The sequence below is a fragment of the Peromyscus californicus genome, unplaced genomic scaffold, assembly GCF_007827085.1.
Source record: "Peromyscus californicus insignis strain IS unplaced genomic scaffold, ASM782708v3 Scaffold_4__1_contigs__length_199733344, whole genome shotgun sequence".
Lineage (NCBI taxonomy): Eukaryota > Metazoa > Chordata > Mammalia > Rodentia > Cricetidae > Peromyscus > Peromyscus californicus.
Window position 1 is genome coordinate 71444826 of NW_026294562.1, and position 23432 is coordinate 71468257.

The window sequence follows — 23432 nt, forward strand, 5'->3', positions numbered from 1 at the left end:
TACAATCTTTCCACCACCACCACCCCTTTCATAATGTTCCCTGAGCATTAGGAGTGCTTTGTCGATGTATCTTTTGGGACTGGGCTCCATAATTCTACATTTTGCTTGGTTGTGGCTTTCTGTAGTGGTCTCCATTTGAAGACACCACAAACTCCAGAAACAGGGCCCAAAGATCCCTGAGCTGGAACTGACCTGAAAGCCTGCTCCATGGAGGCTAGCTTTCACAGTACCAGGAGATGCCATGCAAGCTTCCCAAAGAGGAAGGCAACCAAGAGTTCTCATACTTATTCAGCTATGATGGATATGAACTGCATCAACAACCAGCATTGTACCCTAGGGCACGGTGATACCACACATACCTTGGCAGTCACCAACGGTTCTCTAATTGGTCTTAAGGTCAGTTAAGAAGAGGTATACCATGTTTGGTACTGGAAACCCAGCTAACTACTCAGTGCCATTGAAATAATGGTTATTGGAGGAGAATCTACAACGGCTAATTGACGAAGCCAGTGTAATCCTTGGCAACAATCTATAAACACTCATCTGAATACCCACAAATAAGTGCAGTCTTCACCCCTCATCAAGTAAACATCCTATATGCTCTTGATGGATACCAACCACTGGCCAACCTGGCTGTTTGCTTGTTTTACAAGCTTGGGAGACATCTCTGTTCCAGTCTGCCTGCCCTGCTATGTACTTCCTGTCCAGGTGTACCTTGTGGTGATATTGTGTTCCCCAAAATATTGTGCACCCTAATAAACTTATCTGGGGTCAGAGAACAGAACAGCCACTAGATATAGAGGCCAGAAAATGGTGGCACTCACACCTTTAATCCTAGCATTCCAGAGGCAGAGATCTGTCTGGATCTCTGTGAGTTCAAAGCCACACTGGAAACAGCCAGGCATGGTAATAAGAGCCTTTAATCCCAGGAAGTGATGGCAGGAAGCAGAAAGGTATTTAAAGTGTGAGGACAGGAACTAGAGCCTGGTTAAGCTTTTAGGCTTTGAGCAGCAGTTCAACTGAGATCCGTTTGAATGAGGACCCAGAGGCTTCCAGTTTGAGGAAAAAAGATCATCTGAGGAATTGGCAAGGTGAGGAAGCTGTGACTTGTTCTGCTTCTCTGATCTTCTAGCATTCACCCCAATACCTGGCTCCAGGTTTGTTTTCATTAATAAGACCTTTTAAGATTCATGTTGCAGTACCTTGTTGATCTTATCATGAATGCTCCCCCTATGCTGGAGATAGAGCAAAGTATTCTCTACCACCTTAGAGGTTATCAAATTCTAGTCTACTGAGTTTGCTCAGATTTCTGAAGCTCTACATTTTTTTTTTTTTTTTTTGGTTTTCAAGACAGGGTTTCTCTGTGTAGCTGGCTGTCCTGGAACTCACTCAGTAGACCAGGCTGGTCTCAAATTCAGATCTGCCTGCCTTTGCCTCTCGAGTGCTGGGATTAAGGGTGTGTGCTGCCACTGCCCACTACATTTTTATGTGAAGAGAAAAAAAATGGACATAGCTCCAAGGTTTTGAAGGCTGGAATGAGGAACTAAATATCAAATAAACTGGCATATACAATGTTTAAAACAGTAAGAGCCCCATCAGGAGGAATTTTCATCTTTTTTCTTGATTGTGACTCTTCATCTTCCTTGTCAATGTAACAGAATTTAGAATCACCTAGGATACAAACCTGTGGGTGTATCTGTGCAGTTTAACCCGAGGATGGAAGAGCCACCCTGACTGTGGACAGCACCACTCTCCAGGCTGGGACCCCAGGGTGAATAAAAGAGAAAAGGGGAGTGGAGCACCAGAATTTGTCTCTGGTGCCCCCTGACTGCAGGTGCAATGTGACCAGCTGCCTCACCCTCCTTCCACCACAGGTGGACCCACGCTTGCCAACACACATTCCCCTCCATGATTGTGCTAGCTGGCTGTGATCTCTGTGATAAAGCACCATAGCCAAAAACAACCCGGGGAGGAAAGGGTTCATTTCACTTATGCAGGCGATCACAGTCCATCATTGGGGAAAGTCACGGCAGAAACTCAAGCAGGGCAGAAACCTGGAGGCAGGAACTGAAGCACAGGCTATGGAGAAGTGATGCTCACTGGCTTGCTCTCCCTGGCTTACTGACTTTGCTTTCTTATACTATCCATTACCATCTGCCCAAAGGTGGTACCACTCACAATGTCGGGGCCCTCCTACCTCAATAATTAATTAAGACAATATACCACAGGTTCACTTGCAGGTCAATCTTATGGAGGTGTTTTCTCAGTGAAGATTCCCTCTTCCCAGATATGTCTAGGCCTGTATTAACTGGCACAATCCTTCTCAGGAAAAATAGGAAGAAAAACCCCATGAAGAGCTTTTGTTTGTGAGAATCAGGAGACAGATAAGTTTACAACTGGGATGAAGAATTTAAGATCAGTCATGACATCATTGCTGTGCTGAAGGGAGCAGACACACATTTTCTCGCCCTCACTGTCAGTGACCATTCACTACAATTTAACAAACTGTCCCTGGGTATCTGCTAAGAGCAGATCATGCTAATGGATATTGCACTCTGGCATGTAAGGAGAATTAATAAACCGAAGTCTGTGCTTCAAATTGATTTGCAAGACAATAGTGATGGCTAGCATAGGCAGGGGATTGACTGTATGCCCACCCACATTCTGAATCTCTGTGGAGTATTTATTTTATTAAGCCTCTGTAATGATACTTCCTGGGAAGGCAGTGCTTATCTTTATGCACAGAGAAAGAAATTGTTGTTATGCTTGAAACAAAACAAAATCATGCTGAAAGTCCATGGCCACCAAGTGGTGAAGCCAGGATTTCAACCCAGGTCTGCATAACTGGGAAAGTACTACAGTTTTAAAATGATGTGTTAATTTATAACTCTGGTGGAAAATGTATAGCCTACACAGCAATAAAATGCAACGGATTTGCCAGACCAAGTTTAAAAATGAAAATAAAGAGTTCCCAGTTAAACTCAAAGTTCTAAAAGCTGGGAAGTGGTGACTGAATGAGAGTGGCTGATTGGTTGACTAGGATTTCAGGGGAGAGAGATGCAGCTTCAATCCAGGGCACTCACAATCAGAGATGAAGCAGAGAGCACACATGGGCCCTGCATCATCCATCATCTGCACGAGCTGAACTTCCCAGGGTGAGGTAAGACTACCCAGTGGGAGCCCCTCCAAATAGGAGGACATCCCTCCCCCAGGTTCTCCAGGCAGAGGCCTTGGGATCTTCATGATAAGCCAGTGTCCCCAAGGGTCTCCCTGAACAAAACCCAAGACACTAGAGGGCTGAGTTCAGGAGTTCCCATGGAGCTTCTGGTTCCTGCCTACTCCAGTTCCTAGAGGCTATTATAATTCCTCCTGGACTCTTCCTCTGCCTTCAACACGCACAGAGACAGTTCAATTATTCCTCCTCTTATCTCTTTAGGCCTCTCTCTTCTGCCTCCCTCTTCCATTTATAAGGACTGTCATGACTACGCTAGACTCACTCAGCTCCACCACAGTAAGCTTTCCATCTCAGAATCTGGGGACTATGGACCTTATTTCCATCTACAACCCTGATCCCTCTGTCCTGGCTAGTTTCATTTCAGGTTAACCCAAGCTAAAGTCAACTGGGTAGGGCATCAGTTGAGAAAAATGCATCCAGAAGAATGGGATGTAGACAGATAAACCTGTATAGCCTTTTCTTAATTTGTGATTAATAACTCCCTCACCCAGGCCATTGTGGATAGGAATATTCTTAGGCTGATGGTCCTAAATTCTATGAGAAAGTAGATGGAGCAAGCCATGAGGAGCAAGCCGGTAAGCATCACCCCTCCATGGCCTCTGCATCAGCTCCTGCCTCCGGGATCCTGAGCGCTGTTTGAGTTCCTGCCTTGGCTTCCCTCAATGGACTGTGATTCAGGATACATAAGCCAAATAAACTCTTTCCTCTCCAAGTTGCTTTTGGTCCTGGTGTTCTGTCACAGAAACCCTAAGACACCTCCTCTGCCATGCAATCTAACATCTGTACAGCTTGGTAATGACATCCACTTTGACAGCTGATGGGACTCAGTGGGGTGCTCTATGAGAAGCCTTCTGCCAGTCTCTGACCTGTCGGTGGCCCAGCTGTGAGTGTCTTCTTCTCCTCTTGTGTCCTTCCCCAACCGTCTCCACAGCCCCTCCTCCCCACTTTTCCTCCTTGCAACCCCATGTGGTAGCTTCCATCTTTGGCACAGTAATAACTGACCTCATTCAGCATTTCAGAGACTGCTCCAGCCTATCACACCCACATTCTTCCAGCATTTGTCAGGTGCCTGGCACAAAGAAGCCCTCAAAATAAGCCGTTGGGGCCCTGGAACTCAGTGAGTAACTTGGGCAAAAGAACATGTAAAATCATAAAATAATTTATCTCTCCCCCCTCTTCTCTCTCTCTCTGTCTCCCTCGCTCCCCGTATCCATCCTCTTTCTGCCCAGACCATCTATCTACAGCTTAACATAAGATGTAAAAAGAATAAATACTTTATTGGAAAAAGAAGAACTTCATCCCACTCCATACACAATGCACTTCAAAGCAGAGTTATATGGAAACTGCCCCCACTCCCACCCCATGCTACCCTAAGTCACCGAGGCCTTGGAGGATGGAGCACTGTAGCCATCACCTATGGACTGAAGGAGCACATGAGATTTTTCACCTGAGGGAAAATGGACCCTTTGAGACCACAAAATCATACCAATTTTATGGCTGAAATACTAGACTGGAGATGCTGGTAGATAGGGCATGATGGATGGTGGAGGTGGGGAGAGGAAAAGGAAGCCTTTTGTGCCTCCGGGGCCACTTTGGCAGAGTTCAAGGGCAAAGTGAAGTATCTTTCACCTTTACCAAGCTTCCAGCAACATGTTGGTTTCCAGCAGGGAAAATCTGTTCCGCAGCATGATAGGAGGTTGCCTGGTAGCCACAGCTGAGACATGGTTGCATAAAAACACCACCATGTGACAATATGCTGGATACCACTCAGAGAAGTGGGTTTGTCACTATTAAGGGCTCTCCTGGATCCCTGGTATATAATCTTATCTTTTGGATTTAATGAAGAGTGAAAATCATCTTGGCAAGGCTACTAGCAGATCCTCAAAGACCTCCCCTGGTGCTCACCTTGATGGCTTGAGTAAGGCGGAAAGGCATGGTGGCAGGGAGTGAAGCTGGCACTCATACCCCACGTCTTGGCAGAACAGGAAGTAGAAAGCCCACAGGAAGTGGGGCTGGACAACAAGCCTCAAGGCCTGGCTCCATAATCCACTTTCCCCCACTAGTCTTGATCTCTTAAAGGTTCCACATCCTGGGGCCAGGAGAGTGCTCAGTCAGTAAAACGCTTGCTGTGCAAGCGTAGGGACTTGACGTGGATACTCAGAACATCCATTAAAACTCAGTGTGGTGCCGGGCGGTGGTGGCGCACGCCTTTAATCCCAGCACTCGGGAGGCAGAGCCAGGCGGATCTCTGTGAGTTCAAGGCCAGCCTGGGCTACCAAGTGAGTCCCAGGAAAGGCGCAAAGCTACACAGAGAAACCCTGTCTCGAAAAAACAAAAAAAAAAAAAACAAAACAAAACAACAACAACAACAACAACAACAACAACAACAAAAAACAACTCAGTGTGGTGGCACACAGCTTGCAATCCCCGTCCTGGGGTGCCTGAGACAGGAGGTTTGCTGGCCAGCCCAGTCTAGCTCACTGGTGAGTTCAGTGAGAGACAGAGTCTCAAAACACACGGCAAAGTGATTAGGGAAGACAGCCCTATGTTTAACTCTAGCCTCCATACACACAAGTGTACACGAAAGCACACATAAACACACACCGACACAGACACACGGAAAAGGTTCCACAACCTTCTAAAAGAGCCACCAGCTGGAGAGCAGATGATTAAACACAGGAGTGGTGGGGGGAGGGGAGCACAACAACCTAAGAGAAAGTGGAAATCAATAAAAAGACAGCAAGTACAGAGAACTGGAGTGAAGGGGCACTGACTGCCGGTCCACGTGTACTAAATACCCACGTACCCTCCTACAGGCAGGCAGTGTACCTTCCAGGCCCCTTCGTTCCTTCTCCCACCACACCAGCTGTAGCCCATGTGTTTTATGTAAAGATAGATCTGTAGAGTTTTCTTGCAGATTTTATCCCTCTCTTTCTCAGCATTATCAATATCAAGCTGATATTCCCCAAGCTAAGATTCCACAGAGCATCATGCTAGAAGGTTTAAGGTCCTGCAGGACGGTGGGGTCCCATAGACCCATGGCAGTGTCTGGAGTAATGGAGAAATATGGATTCCCTCTGACACTAAAGCCTCAGGACATTTTCTAATAAAAAGGGCTTCATCAAAAAAAGTTAAGCTTTAAAGAACAAAGTCATGCTTTTGCAGGAAAATGAGCTCAGGGCTAGTGCACAATACTCTGAACCGAGTAGAGTGCAGCTCTCTTTGGGCAACTAGTTCTGTTTCACAGTGGAGATTCAAGAATGGAATCTTAAAGGACACATTGATCCTAATACAATGCAAGAGGGGGGAGTCTGTTGGCAACACAGTGCATAGAACACAATCCTGTCTCTTCTAGGTTGCATTTGATTCGGGCCCTGTTGCTTGCATCAAACCTGCCATGAAGCTGTCGCAGGTATCTCTATCCCTATCCCTTCCCTCCATCGACATGACTCAGACCACAAACACCAGACATAATCATCACAGCCCAGCCACTCTGCTTCCTGAAGGCCTCTCTATTCTCCCCTTTTGCATTTCTATTTTCTTTACTCAAGACATCTAGATTACAGATTTTTTTCATTCATATGTATATATGTGATCATTATATATATATATATATATATATATATATATATATATATATATATATATGTGTGTGTGTGTGTGTGTGTGTGTGCATGCTCATACAAATGGGTGCAGAAGTCACCCTTGCATGTCTTCTTTATCATTCTTCACCTTATTTTTCTGAGACAAGGTCTCTCACTGAACCTGGAGCTTCTGGATTCAGCTGGAAGGCCTCCCAGCAAGTCCCAGGGAGCATCTTGTCTCCATCTCACCAACACAAGGAGTACAGGCATGGGCTGCCACACTCTGCTTTTATCTGGGTGCTGAGGATCTGAACTCGGGTCCTCATTCTTGAATAGTAAACACTTTAACTACTGAGCCTCCCAGCCTCAGAGTCCCTTGACAGCTTGTTTTACTCTGACCCCAGCCCAGCCCCAAACCCAATGCATAAGTTGCATGATCTGAGAAGCCAGACCCTCCATTCCTAACCTCAGTGGCACCCCACAGCTGGGGTAAAATCTAAGCCCTTAATGAGCCAAATTTGACCCATTCTGATTTTGTATACTTCTCCTAAAACACAACATAATGGTACAGTAAACATTTTTATCTTAAGTTAAGGCCTGTGTCATTTATTCACCCAAAATTCCTTGGCTTACCGAAAGCCTTCCTTTGAGAAATGAACTCTTTTTTTGAATTCCCAGTCATTTTTCTTATATAAGCCCTGCTCTGAACATTGTCTATAATTTCCAATTTCACTCTTTAAAATGAGGGAGAGCTCAAGCAGGGGCAGGTATTTTTAAATGTATATGACTCTCTACAGGCTTTTAAAATCTTCTCGCCCACATCCATTTCGGAGAGTATTTTTAGGAACTTCCATTTACAGAACGAGCTTTTCCAAAGACCTAAACTTAGTTTTCGTGGAAACAACTCTTCTCTTGGCACGCCTGTTTCGTCAGCTCCTGTAAACTGTTTAATTACAACAGCAAGCACAGCTGATCTGGGAGGCAGGGTGCCTGGCGGCCAGCAGAGGGACGGGACTGGCAGACAACAGCCGTGCTCTGGCATGCCTGGATAAGGTAGCCAGAGCTCAGGAACCTTCGCTGGAACAGCTGCCCTTCTCCTGGCCTCTGAATGGCCCCCTGTCCAGATGACCCAACACTCCCTTCTCACTGGCTAAGGGTCTGCATAACTCCCCTTAGCCTCGGCTACTCACTAGTGCAGCGTTTACCTTTTTTACTTTTTAAAATCATTTTGTGTACATAGGTATTATTTCTTTTCTTTGGAGAGTCTCTCTCTCTCTCTCTCTCTCTCTCTCTCTCTCTCTCTCTCTCTCTCCCCCTCCCTCCCTCTGGAATCCCCCTTCCTTTCCCTCTAAATTTTTCCTTCTTCGCCCCAGTCACCCAGTGGCCACCACTAGAGGAAGTGGCTCACCTTCCTCCAGCATCCATGAACAGCCCTCAGCTCCTCAGAAATAGTTGTCACCTCTTGGTCACCTCTTACATTCATGGTAGAATGTGGGAGGGCCCAATATTGTGCAAGCGTCCATAGTTGTGATGGCTATGTCCTATCTGGATGGCAGCATTTTGTGATATTTCTCTCATCCTCTGGCCCCAAAATTCTTTCTCCCCTCTCTTCTGCAATGGTCTCTGGGTCATTGGAGGGTAGTGCAGATGTTCCATGTAAGCCTGGGCACTCATCACCCACTCATTCGCGGCACTTTGACCAGATAGGCGTCTCTGCATTAGCTGTCTCCTTCAGTCTATGGACATCAACATGAATATTTAGAAGGCAGTTGGGCATGTCTGTTTAAGGAAGCAATGGTAGCATGTTTTCCCCCTGGGCCTATGCTCTACCAGCCACAGGTCTTTGACCAGGTTTATAGTTTCTGTTAGTTATGCATTCCCTCTCATGAATGGATCTCAAATCCAGTCACAAGGTACCTGGTTATCCCAGGAACAGCATGCCACTGTTGTCCCAGTGGCCACGTTCTGTCTGAGGGTCAGTAGTGTAGCACAGCTGGCTACATCTGACTGATCTGCCTCTGCATTTCCTCCCACAGTGACCTACACAGCACATTCAGGCACTGTCAGTGCTAACCAGCAGAGAGGAAGCTTCCGGCCCACTTCTATCTGGATTTCTTTGTTCTGGTGGGTAACCCATAGCAATAACAATAGTGTGTATTCTTCTGGAGGCCTCTGAGTCCTCATCAGCCAATGACTACAGAGGTTACCTTACACCTAGCACTTGCTTAAAAGCCTCTAACTTCTGGAAACAGCATTCTCTACCCATGGAGGTTATCTCCACTTGAAGCCTTTTTTAAAATTTGTTCTTATGTTTTAATTGTACTTTTCAGTCTTCTGATCACCCCACCAACTTCTATTCCAGGGGACCTACGGGAATTGACTTTCAAGTTTGTTTCTATTCTGACTCTCCCCTATACTAACAATATATCAAGCTTAAGACCTACCTATCATGGGACTGAGGAGATAGCTCAGCTGGTAAGGTGTTTGCCATGGAAGCATAAGAATCTGAGTTCAATACCCAGAACCTACATTAAAAAAAAAAAAGCAAACTTGGTGTGGTAGCATATTATTGTCATGCCAGCACTGGGAAGTAGAAAGTGGCAGATCCCTGGGACTGCCAGCCAGTCAGCCTAGCCTACTTGTCCAGTTCCAGGACAATTAGAGAATCTTTTTCAAAAAACAAGGTAAATAGCATCTGTGGTGGTTTGAAAGAAAATGCATCTCATAGGGAGTGGCACTATTAGGAGGTGTGACTTTGTTGAGTAGGTAATGGCCTTGTGTGTCACTGTGAGGGTGGGGTGGGCTTTGAGTCTCCTATGATCAAGCTATACCCAGCGACACAGCACACTTCCTCTTGCCTGTGGATCAAGATGTAGAACTCTCAGATCCTTCTCTAGCACCCTGTCTGCCTGCATGCTGCCTTGATGATAATGGACTAAACCTCTAAAACTGAAAACTACCCCAATTAAATGTTTTCTCTTATAAGAATTGCGGTTGTAGAAGCTGTGATACTGTGCCTGTCTAAAACACCTGATTGGTCTAATAAAGAACTGAGCAGCCAATGGCAAGGCAGGAGAAAGGATAGGCAGGGGCTGGAAGGCAGAGAGTATACATAGAGAGATAAACACTCTCTGTATCTATCTATCTATCTATCTATATATATATATATATATATATATATATATATATATATATATGGAGAAAAAGAGGAAGATCAAGGAAAAAGAGAGGAAGGAGGAGGACTCCAGGGGCCAGCCACCCAGTTACACAGCCAGCCACAGAGTAGGAGTAAGATTTACAGAAGTAAGAGAATGAGAAAAGCCCAGAGGCAAAAGGTAGATGGGCTAATTTAAGTTAAGGAAAGCTGGCTAGAAACTAAGCCAAGCTGAGGCCAGGCATTCATAATTAAGAATAAGCCTCCACATGTAATTTATTTGGGAGCTGGGTGGCGGGCCCCCCAAAAGGGCAAAAACAAACAACGATAAATTGCCACAGTTATGGTGTGTCTTCACAGCAATAGACCCCTAACTAAGACAGCATCTCAGGAATGTGACACCTGAAACTGACCTCTGGTCTGTGTATGCATGCACAACACATATGCATACACACACACACACACACACACACACACACACACACACACACACACACACATATTTACCTGTCACATGTTTCAAAAGTCTCAGATGAGGATTAAGTGACATGGTGACACTTGGTTGAGTGGCTTTCTGGAGTAATGGGCAGATTCTCCCTGTATCCCTGTCCAAAGTCTTTCTGGGCTGAGGGTCACTGACCCTGTCTGTGGTGACCCCTGAGTCCCTGTATCTCTCAGCATCCAGACATCCTCCAAGACTGCCTTGCAGACCACTGCTTCTGTGCTTAGTGGCTTTACAGAAACTTCTGCAGAACCACCTATCCCAGGCAGGAACTGTGATGTCTCTTTCTGACCTTCCCCTCCCACACTCCAAACTCACTTTCACAGACTGGTTGGCTCACTTCTCATTTCCTTCCAAAATTAAAATGTTCCCTGGATGTGCAAATGGCGGAAGGAAGGGATAGGGAGAGAGAAGGGGAATGTTTGGAAGGAACAGAGAGAGCAGAGAGGAAAGAAATGCATAGACTAAGTAGCTTTCATCCCCAGTCAGTTTTGCTTTTTATTTTATTTTATTTCTCAGTAACCTTTTCTGAACATTGGTCTAACATTAGCTAATTCCTGGTGGCAGGTGCTTTTAGCAGCACAGTGATATAAACTGATGTTGGGCAGTGGTGATTTCTGGAAGCACTTTGAGCATGTTGGTTCCAGAGGCACAGGAACTGGAGTTTCATGGAAGCAGGAGGCCAGAATGGTTTCTGGTGAGCCAAGGGCACAAATGGCGGGGGCCAGAGCCACTCAGCACCTCAAGTCTACCCTTCCGGGAGCTGAAAGGTGGGTCTATTGGTTCTATTAGTTCTGGTGTTCACATTGCTAATTGGCAGGTTCTCTTGGTGTTAAAACACCTGGTCACAGTGGTTTTAAGATGGTCTTGTCTTAGGAAGGTGGTAAACTTTCTGTAGAAACAACAGAGGTGGCTGCTATTTCAAATCTGCTAAAGCTGACATGAAGGGAGCCATTGGACTTTCAACAGGCCATATGCATTAGCTCTCAAAGGCCATCCTCTAAGGTGCTTTCTATGGACCTCTCCTCATCCAGATGGGAAGCCCAGCTCCTCCTATGGCTGGATGCCTTGTGTAGAGTAGGCACCTGGAATTCCCATCACTTTCAGGTGAGGGACACTTTTCCTTTGGGCAGCAGATAAACCTCTAACAGTTGCTAGAAGCAGAGGGTATGAGAGGAAGGCTTTCTTCCCTCAAGGATCTGAGTGGGATTCCAACTGTGATAGGTGCACTGGCCTTCCCAGTCCCCAAGGGAGAATCAGACATCACTGTCTGACCAGCTGTGCCTTCCACTGTGGAGGAGGCCAGGTCACTGGAAAAGAGATTGAATGATAAAGAACTCACAGATCAATCAATAAGCCAGAGAGGCCGTTTAACAATATGCCAGTTGAGCTGGTCAGTCCTGGTTTGTCCCCACAGACCTATAGATTTTTATGTGGCTCTGAGCTTCATATTACTTATATGAAAAATGAAAGTGTTGCTTCTGGAATCCTAAACCCCTTCTTCTTTTTATGTCTTGGCAGTGGGAACAGGAAGAGCAGGAGAGGAGGGCAAGATTAGGTTTCCCTTAGCCCTTCCGGGTTATATAAGGAGCTCGGCCATGTGACATGTTGGCTGTGGCAGGGTGGGAGTGGGGATGAACCCTGTCCCTCAGAGGAGGGAGAGTCAATGATGGAACAGAAATTCTCCATGTGGTATTTCTCTGATCAGGAAGCACAGACATTCCAACATGACTGCATTGATTCCCAGAAAGTATTTCTCTGATCAGGAAGCACAGACATTCCAACATGACTGCATTGGTTCCCAGCCTTCCTGAGATGAGCTTTTCAGAATGAGCTTGGGCAGAAAGATCCTGCAGCTGAGAAGGCTCTGATCCAGCAGGAACTCCCTGCCTGGACTCAGCTTCCAGAGCTTTACCACTTACAGTCTCTTTCCTTCTCAGGGACTGGGTATCAGTCAGCAGTGACAGATACAGAATGGGGAGGACTACTGGAGCATGCCAAGATTGGAGGATGGCCCCAAGAAGACCAGAGACTGCCCTCCTTCCTGCAGCCCAAATTGGGGCTAGCTTATGCTAGGATGTTGACCAAGATAAAGCCTCTTTGGGACCTTCATTATATCGCCATCTGAAAAGAATGGGTGGTGACCCCTTGCCACCGGCGACAGACAGGAGAGCCAACCTCGGGGGCATGAGAATGGAAGAGCTGGCCCTGCCTCTCACCAAGTGCAGCAATCCGGAGAGAGGGCCCTGCACCTCGCCTAGGCAAAGCCGTAAAGCTGGCCCTGGTGTTGTGAGTGCGGGTGAGCTGGACCTGAGGGTGTGAGAGCAGGAGAACCGGCCTGCTCCTTGCTGCCTGCTACACTGGGTGAGCTAGTGAGGGCAGCTCTGGACACTCACCCCAGGAGGTGACGATGAAGGGAAGCTGGCAGGCTGATCAACCCAGCTACTACCAAGGCCTAGAACCAGGATGATGACAAGATAGCCTACCCCAATACCCACCTCATCTATGAACTGTTGGATTATATGAAGGGGCCGTACCTGCAGATCCAAAACTATAGGATCTCCATGACACAAGGCAACAATAGGATATCCAAGAGGAGTCCCAGTGAAAGCCCAGAATCCAGGGTGTAGCGGAAGCCAGTGACCTTGAACCAGACCAGTGACTCATTGCAATGAGCACTTACAAGTAAAGATGTATGGACTAAAGGCTACACTGTGGGACTCACTGGGCCACACTACAGCTTCCATGCCGAGATTTTGGTGTTGCTGTTGTTGTTGTTGGAGGTGGTTTGTTTTTTTTGTTTGGGGGTTGTTTTACTTTTTTCTTTTTTAGTTTTACTTTTAAATTTTGTTTTGGGGAGGAGGTTGCAAGGGCAGAGGGCAGATGTGAGGGGACAGAGAGATGAGTGGGATCAGGATGCAAGATATGTAAGATCCACCAAGAATCAAAAAAAAGTTTAAAAAAGAAGAAGACTGGGCGGTGGGATCCTTAAGAGACCATCTAAATGTGTTGCATCAGTTACTAACGGATTGACATCGTGTTTTGACTCTGTCAGGAAAAACTTGAGTCCCAAGTTCATAATGGGTGTGTCATCCCACAAGTCAAGTGAGTGGTAGGCCAGTACCAAGGGCTTTTCACAAATGAGGAAACTCTGGTTTGTTGTCACACTGCGTTAATGCAGTCAGTAGGTCAGGAAGGAGGCCAAGTCTCTGCTTAGCTCACAGCCACGCCTGTTGCTGCTGGTCCATGAGCCACATTTGTGCCACCAGGGTTTCAGCAGGGTAGGACATTCCAGAGGATAAAATCCTACTCCTTTATATCTATTCTGCTCATGAAAAACCCTAACTCTCACCTCAAAGAAAATAAGGCTTATTCTGCAATCACATAAGAGTGACCACAGCCCGGGAACACAGATGCAGGTTACCTCCAATTCCTTGCTCCAACATGCTAACTGTCCCATGAAAGTTTTATAGCAACAGAACAAAGAAAACTATAAATCAAGGAATTTTTCAAATAGATTGGTAGGAGGAGGGGTCATAGCCCCATTGGTAGAGTGCTTGAATGATACATACTGTAGCCTGGTTTTCAGCCCCAGCATAGGATAAACCAGGTGTGGTGCTCAGCACCTGGACGGAAAGACAGGAGGATTGGAAGTTCAAGGTCATCTTTGGCTACAGACAGAATTTAAGACAAGCTTAGGATACATGAGGTTCTGCCTAAAATAAAATAATGAAGTAAAATAAGATTAAATAGATGGAAACAGAAGAGTCAGGGGGATCTCTACGATAGTTCTCAGAAGCCATCTGACGACCTTGCTAAATTTCAAGTTGACAGAAACTAGGGGTATATTGTACAAAAAGAATTGCCACATGGTCACAAGGATTTTAGGTCACACGAAGACAGTAAATGGCTCTTGGGAGAGGGGCTTTTAAAGGTAGCCCAAGATCATTTGACACCAAACCTTACAACATTCCTGTTCTCCACAATCAGGGACGTTCCCATCAGTCCATCAGCCCTGAGGTGGCTTTTTTTTTTTGGCACTTCAGGGCATGTTCCCGAGCCTGTCATCTCCTCAGTGTTGTCAAGTAGCAGTGCCAGCCCCATGGGACTGTGGTGCGTACATCTCTGTCCCTGGGGTTGGGCTGACATCGTTTGTCTTCGCATCTCTGTAGCCTTTCCGAGCTCAGCACAGAGCAGCTGCTCAGGGACTCTTGTCTCCCCGAAGGAAAGTCTAGAGCAGCGAGGGCTACACCAAGTTAAAACAGAAGAAAAAGGAGACAACTCCAGATCAGATTGATCCAAGTGATCAGACCCCTCCCACCCATACACATAGGCACATGTAGACCTGCATGCATACATATATGCACACTTACATATATATGCACACACAAATACTAGGTAAGAGGTTTCTCAGAAGAAAGCATCGGAACAGACTAAGAGTTCCTAATCTGAAATGCAAAGTCACTTGGCCGCACTGTCCAGCCCTCAGAATGGAATGTGTAACCGGAGTCCACACTGGCAGAGCTGAGTGACTGACTCAGTCAACACACCTGTGCACCAGGGGGACGCTCTGCCTTCAAGGAACTGAACATCGTTCCCATCCTTCAGTGTGGGCTGTTTGTATAGTGAGGTCTTTCTTGGAGCACAACACGGGAAACTAAGGACTGTCAACCTTACTGACATCAGCAGGGTGAGTCACGCAGGCAAGATGCACCCTTGACAGATGTGTAGGAGTGACACGTGACCTCTGTGTCTTCTTCTCTAAGCCCCTCCCCTGAGTTTACACAGAGGAAAATGTCAGGTGAATTCCCACAGGGCCAGTTCACAAAATCTGACTGGCGCTCTTCAGAATTTTCAAGGTCATAAGAACAAAGGGGTGGGAGATACTGTCACAAGGAGTCCCAGGACACAGGGCAAGGATACGTGGGACCCTGGATGGGATCCAGACAGAGTGAGGGCAGGCACCGAAGAGGAAGCCCGCAAAGAATGCTGACTTCCCTCAAGAATTCCCTGGCTCATTCCGTGTGGCACTCAGACCGCACTAACGGAAGATGGGAGCCGCGGGAGAGCTGGGAACACTTCACAAGGAAGGCCTCAGCTTCTGTATCTAAGTCTCTCCTGATACAACATCAATTTAAAACAGCAAACAGCAGCAGCAGCAGTAATGAGTTGAGAGGGCAGCTGTGACATGTTCCCAGTGTGACTGCACCATACGCCGGGGAAGCTGTGCTCCTCTCTCTCTCTCTCTCTCTCTCTCTCTCTCTCTCTCTCTCTCTCTCTCTCTCTCTCGGCTTTGGGAATTAATCATGCATAATGAATCAACTTAAAATTAGACCAAGCATTTTGGTAACAGCTGGTCCCCCAACTCCCCAGAATCTATAATATGTAATTTATTTTGACAGGTTGCTCATGGAATTGCTGGTGGGGGGTACAAAAGAGATGCCTGGCCTTAAAAAAAAAGGGTCTGCTGGGTCCCCAGCCAAGGCCTCAGTTTGGAGGAGCTAGATCCACCCCCAACCCTTGCGTCCTTAGCCTAGCTAGCTCTTGCTTCTTATCTATGGAAGGGGTATGTGTGGTTGCCTTTTCTACCCTTGATATCAGCCACCCTCTGCTGAAGGGCATGCCAGGCTCCTCCTCACACAACAGGTGTTGAATGTTGTTCCCACAGCAAGACGTGCTAACACGGGATCAACAGAAGCCAACAAAACCACTGGCCTCGAGGCCAGGGCAGGAATAGAGATAGGGATGGTGGCACAGCTCCTGTGTGGCAGCCAAAAAGGAACTTAAGAAATGTTACCCATATTTCTGCACCTTGGTCTCTCTACCTGGCTGTGAGGAACCAGTGAAACAGTTCCATATGAAAACAGAAAGTATGGTCCCGAAGAGCTCTCTCCGCTGTGAGGAACTCAGTGCCCTGTGACTCAGAGTGGCTTCTGAGCATCGGAGACAACAGCCAGGCCTGTGAATGCATCTTAATGTGCTCAGTCAAGAGTTTCGGGAGACCTAGAGATGGACTCCAGAAGATTACAGAACAAATGAAGGGATCTAGCTCTGGTGCTCGTGGAGTCGCAGAGGATATGAATTCTGCTCTTGGGGCACTTGGATGTAGAAGAAGCCTTGAGCTCCAGATGAGAAAACATCTGGCCAGTGATTTGACCTCAGCCTCCCGATGCCTTGATAATAAGAACCAGCCATAGCAAGCCAAGACTTTTTACCCATAGCACAGGAATGTATCTTGGTGGCCCCTGCATGAACTTCTTGGAAGCAGTCTTTATTCTGCCCTTTACAAACCTAAGAGGAAAGAAAACTAAGCATTAGCCCCTCAACAGAATCATTCCCCAACACCGTAGGGAAATCCCAAGATGTTTCATTTCACAGCTGAAAAACCACTCCAGGGAGCAGCTGTCCACGCTCTTGCCTGGGTTCCCAAGTCTCTTGAGACACATGGTGTGTTAACTGAGTCCCATGCTGAGTACTTGGTGTCATTGCCCTGCCCTGTGAAATGCAGTCCCATTGCGTTCTGGTCCCTGGAGCCTATCACTAGAACCTACACCGCCCAGTCTCCTCTGAACTAACCGGGAAGTGGTGAGCACAGATTCCAACTTTAACCTTTGTGTATCAGTTATCAATCTTTGTGTCATCCAGTTACTTCATTCAAATAGGGAAGTGAAAAATAACCCTGCTTAGTATCAAGACAAAGCAAAATCCCATCTTTGATCTCTCTGCCCAGATAGACACTCCCAGTAAGCAGTAATGCCTAGAAGAGAGCAAAGATTGGTTCTTGGGGGCTATGGGGGTAAATCTCACCATTCTTTATGAATAAAGAACAGTGCATACAGAACATAGACGGCTGTATAATGCATTGTACTAATTGTTCACGGCAAGCGCTGGGGAGGTGACTCAGTCAGTGATGTGTCTCTTGGGACGAAGTCAAGAGGATCTCTGAAGCTTGCTGGCTGCCAGTCTAGATCCATGTTTGATCGCCAGAGCCTGATTTTGTTGTTGTTGCTGTTTGTTTGTTTGTTTGTTTTGTCGTTGTTGTTTTCGAGACAGGGTTTCTCTGTGTAGCTTTGCGCCTTTCCTGGAACTCACTCTGTAGCCCAGGCTGGCCTCCAACTCACAGAGATCGGCCTGCCTCTGCCTCCCGAGTGCTGGGATTAAAGGTGTGCACCACCACTGCCTGGCTGTAAGCATAGTAACAGCCAGTGGTGATCCCAGCCTTGGGAATGCAGAGGCTGGAGGAACCCTGAGGCTCACGGGCCAGCTAGCCGAGTCAAATTGATGAGCTCCAACTCACTCAATAGAATCTAGACTCATCTAAAAGACCAACTTCTGGACATGTCTGTGAGGGAGTTTCTGGAAAGGTTAACTGAAGTGGGACGACCCATCCGAACAGTGGGCAGCACTGTTCTGTGAGCTGGGATCCCAGAAGGAGCAAAAAGGAGAAAGGAAGCCGAGCACCCGCGTTCACCTTTCTCTCTGATCCCTGACTGTGCAGGGTGACCAGCTGCTTCACACTGCTGCCACTACATCCTCCCCGCCATGATGGACTATAACATCGAACTGTGAGCCAAAATCAACCCTTGTCTTAGGTAGGGTTTCTATTGCTGTGACAAAATGCTGTGGCCACAAGCAGCTTGCGGAGGAAAGAGTTTATCTTATCATACAGTTCTCATGCCATGATCCGTCGTTCGAGGAAGTCAAGGCGGCAACCTGGAGCCGGGAACCTGGGAACTGAAGCTGAAGCCAGGGAGGAGTGCTACTAACTGGCCGGCTCCCCATAGCTTGCTCAGCCTGCTTCTTACACAGCTCAGGACCGCCAGCCCAGGGGTGGGACCACCCACAGTGAGCTGGGCCCTCCTGCATCCATCACTCATCAAGAAAATGCCCCACAGGTTTTTCCACAGGCCAGTCTGCTGGGGCATGTTCTCAACTGGGATTCCTTTGAATGATTCTAACATGTATCAAGGTGACATAAAACTAGCCAGCACACTTTCTTTCTAAGTTGTTTCCTTAAGTTAGTTAAGTGATTTGGAATGGTTTTATCCTTGCAGACACATTTCGGGCTCTCCAGATGAGGCAATGAGCCTTAAGTCACGGGCTGAAGCCACCAGCTCTCCAGCAGCCTCTGCTGCTGAGTGTTCACAGTGGCTCTGTCGGAGGAGAGCTTGCTGGCCCTGTGTAAAGTCTGAACTTGATCTGCTCCCCCTATCACTTCAGGGAAAGGCCTCCTTTTACACCCACATAGGTCAATATTCAGCCAACACACTCTAGGGATTACCCATTTTAAGCCTAAAGCGTTCCCCCCCATCCCTCTCTCGGCTGTGTCTCACCAATCCTAACATTTTTGTCTTCATCAAGTCTGAACTCTGTTCCTGTAAGGCTGACCTCTGTCCCCCTCCCCTCCCTGCACTGCTGATGAGGAGCAGTCATGGACTCGCTTAGCTGGTTTTCTTTCTAGGCTGCCACAGCCTTCTGTGTCTGTTCTCCAGTTTTCTCATAGAAAGTGGGAGCAAAACGCCGGTGTTTGGGAGTACATGTGGGGGGTGGGGTGGGGGAGGGCTTAATGTAGACAGTGCTTTATTGCAGAATATTTGTTTAGCTGTGAAAATAAGTGTTGCATTTGTTTAGCTCTGTAAAGACATGCTGCATTCATTTATGTTGCAGAATATTTGTTTCACTATATAAAGATGTTTTGCATTTGTTTAATTATGTAAAGATATGTTGCTGTTTTACCTTGCCCACCTAAGGCACCTGATTGGTCTAATAAAAAGCTGAACAGCCAATAGTGGTGGAGGATGTACAGGCGAAACTTCTGGGCAGGGAGAGTAAGTAGGAGGAGAAATTTAGGCTTTAAGAAGAAGAAAAAGGGATGACAGGGAGACTCCAGGGTCCAGCTACCCAGACACAAAGGGAGCAGGAAAGCAGGACATACAGAAGGAAAGAAAGGTAAAAAGTCCTGAGGCAACACGCAGATGAAGAGAAACAGGTGAAATTAAGTTAGAAGAGCTAGTGGGGCAAGCATAAGCTAAGGCCAAACTTCATAATCAATAATTAAGTCTCTGTGTCTTTATTTGGGAGCCGGTTGGCAGTCCAAAGAAAATCCCAACTACAGTTTTTGCTGTGTAAGCTGAAGGACCTGAAGTAAGACCATAGCACCCACATAAAAGCCAGGAGTGGTAGCATGTGCCTGCAACCCCAGGCTGTCAGGGGAAGGGTTCACTGACCAGCAGCAGGTCTAGCTGAAACGATAATCTCTAGGTTCAATGAGAGACCGGGTCTCAAAAAATAAGATGGAGAATGGTACCAGAAGACACCTGGAGTTACCTGTGGCCTCCATATGCCCGCCCACAGGAGAGCTATCTGCAAATACATTTGTGTACACCCATGCACGTGCACACATGTGCATACACACATGCCCACATCTGGTGCTCTTACTACATCAGGACAAGAGAAGGTGTCTCTAAAATTTTGTGAATGAGAGAACTGAGATCTACAGAAGGGCAAGGCTTGCCCAAATTCCACTTATTTCCGCTTTCACCCTGAGTATCTGGGTGAAGCCATGTTCAGAAACCACAGCCCTTAACCATCTGTTTAAATCTTAAGATTTAAAGGAACCAAATTATTTATTCTTTTTTTTGTCAACACAACAGAAAGGAATTGATTAATGTCATAATGAAAGTGTTTATTATCTCTTTCACATGGCATTCTTCCATGTAGCCCTAAGCCACTGACCATCTGAACGTCTCAATCATCTTCCTAAAGCTGCCTCTCCACACTCAGAGGAGCTTGGTCTGTTCTTGTTTTATTTCTTGTATCCCAGAAAGTAAATGCATGCCAATGGAATAAAATATCACTGCCCCTCGGAAGCGTGCATGGTGTGAAACCCCATTTCAGTGTGTTTGTTGAAAGCCAGGAATTCTGAAGAGCTGAACATGGCTATAGGACCCAAAAAGAGCTGTTTCAGGGCTGGAGAGACGACTTGGTGGGTAAAAGCACTTGCCACACATGCATGAGGACCTGAGTTCAAATCCCAACACTCACATTAAAAGATGGGTGTGTTTGTACTCTCACCTGTACACCAGGGCTGTGGGCCAGGGAGAGGTGAGAGGATCTCCAAGGCTTTGCTAGCTTCCAGTCTAGCTCCAGGTTCAATGGGAGACCCTGCCTCAAGGGAACAGGTGCAGAGGGATAGAGCAGGAACATAATGTCTTCCTGTGGGCCTCTGCAAGTATGGTTGTACAAACATGTACATACACACAACATAAAAACACGCAAAATTTTAATAGTTTTTAAAAATTATTGTAACTCAAATGCCAGGTAATCTGTGTTGGAACACTTAGGTGTGTGTTGATTCCATCAATTCTTCTGTCCTAGTTAGGGTTTCTATCACTGTGATGAAACACCATGACCAAGAGTAAGTTAGGGAGGGAAGAGTTCATTTGGCTTGCACTTCCACATCATTGTTTATCATCAAATGAAGTCAGGACAGAAACTCAAACAGGACAGGAATCTGGAGGCAGGAGCTGATGGGAAGTCATAGAGGGGTGCTGCTTACTGACTTGCTCCCCATTGCTTGCTCAGCCTGCTTTCTTGTAGGACCCAGGACCACCAGCCCAGGGATGGCACCACCCATCATGGCTGGGTCTCCTCCATCAATTGCTAATTAAGAAAATCCCTTACAGCTGGATCTTATGGAGCATCTTCTCAATTGAGGTTCCCTCCTTTCAGATGACTCTAGCTTGTGTCAAGTTGACATAAAACTATCCAGAATACCCTCTGTTCCAGATTATCCATGACTAACCTGGCCTACTTGCCTGTCAATGTTTTGAGCCATGTGCTGCCCACATTTGAAAGGCTACTTGTTGGGCTGCCCTATGTGTCAGGTGTGGGTGGTGAGTGGGCAAGCTGAAATGTAATGGTCTTTGGCCAGTAGGGTAAGGGTTAGGGATGTTAACAAAGGTCCTCTTTGCTAGCTACCCTCATCTCCATCTGGTCCCTAATAACGTTGAACTTGGAAGACAGATGTAACTAAGCAAACCATATCTTCAGAAATGCAATGATTTCCTCCTGAAATGCAATGATTTCCTACCACTTAAGGACCTTGGGAAATTAGTAACAGGTGCCTTTACAGGCAGATGTGTTACAAAAATCTCAGCTTCTTGTAAACTTGTAGAACCTTGACCCCAGGCCAGGTTACTGTGCACTGGACTTCTGCACGGTGTTTACCATCCAGTCCCACCTGCACTCCATTGCCAAGGTACCCGTGATCAGGATACAGTTGGTACTAAAGTGTCCAACTCCTTCCCTGGTTCCTCATATTAGTTATATGTCTTGTTGCCATGACTACCTGACAAAGGAAACCAAAGGGGTTAGCGAGATGGCTCAGCAGGTAAAGGTACTTGCCTCAAATGCCTGTCAGTTTGGATTCAATCCCCAGGACCCATGGTGGAAGGAGAGAATGACACCCTAAGGTTGTTTTCTGACCTTCACATGCTTGTCCTGGTGCACACGCCTTCACACACACACACACACACACACACACACACACACACACACACACACAAATAACTAAATATTTTTAAGGAAAAGAAAAAGCTTAACAACAACCCCCCCCCCCAAAAAAAAAAGCAACGTAAGGAAGAAACGATTTATGTTTGCTCACAGTTCTAAGAGATACAGTCCATCATGGCGGAGAAGTCACGACAGCCAGAGCAAGAGGTGACTGATTACATTGCATCCACAGTCAGGAAGCAGAGGGTCAACAGGAAATAGGGTTGGGCTCTAAGACCTCAAGGCCCTCCCCTGTTATTCACGTCCTCCAACCTGGGTAGTCTAATAAGGTTTTGAAACCTCCCAGCTCCCTGCGGGAGAGAGTGTTTCATTTGGGAGGAAGCAGTTACACTATGGGAAAGAGAGAGAAGAGCAGGAAGAAAGGGGGCAGAGAGGGAGGGAGAAAAGGAAGGAAAGAAGAAAGTGAAAGAGGAGGAGAGAGAACTGTACAAATAGCTTGTATAAAGAAGCCTTGGGTACAGGGGAGCACACAGAATTACATTCTCATGAAAACAAAAAACTTTCCAGATTTGCTTCTCAAACACAATCTTTAAAAGCTAAAGAGTCTAAAGAGTTAAATATAAAATTTGAGTCACAGAAGGAAAAGCCCAAACTAAGGTCTTATGACTTCCCTGTAAGAGTGATTTTTTTTTTCTAAACTTTGAGGCTCTGGAAGAAATCATCAAGGGAAAAGTTGACAAACCCCTGTGCAACATCTGGAAATGTCTGTGCAGAATGCCCTGTCAAACTGGAGATGAGAAAGCAAGCTGGGCCTAGTGACCACTGCAATCCTGATTGTGCAATGAAGTTTCCCAAATCAAGGCACAAAACCCAACTGACAGGCAAACTGGGGTAATGTACAATGCAGAAGAGCTTGCCATGTACTTCTCTGAATTGGGAAGAGCAACAGGGGCTTTTACAGCAGAGTACAATCTTCTCGAAGGTTTCCTTTCATTCCACTTCAAGCCACAGTACAGTAACTGTCCCTAGGTCCCCAGCTGTTGGGGCTCCCCGCAGGCCGTGGTTGGGACAACACATAGCATGCATTTGATGACTTTGAGGGAGGACATGCCTCTAGGTTGGGGCATTGATGAGAGTTCCTGTAAATGTCTGCTAGAAGAGGGAACCTCAACTGAGGAATTGCCTCCATCAGATTGGCCACGGACATCCTGTAGGTTATTTTCTTGATTAACAGTTGATGTGAAGTGAGATGGACTCGGTCCACTGTGGGTACTGTCACTCCTGGGATGGTGGTTATAGTTTGCATAAGAAAGCAGGCTGGACAAGTCATGGAGGGCAAGCTGGTAAGCACTGATCCTCCATTGACTCTGCCTCAGTTCCTGCCCCAGGTTCCTTCCTTGAGTTCCTGCTTTGGCTTTCCTGGATGACCCAACCATACTCCAT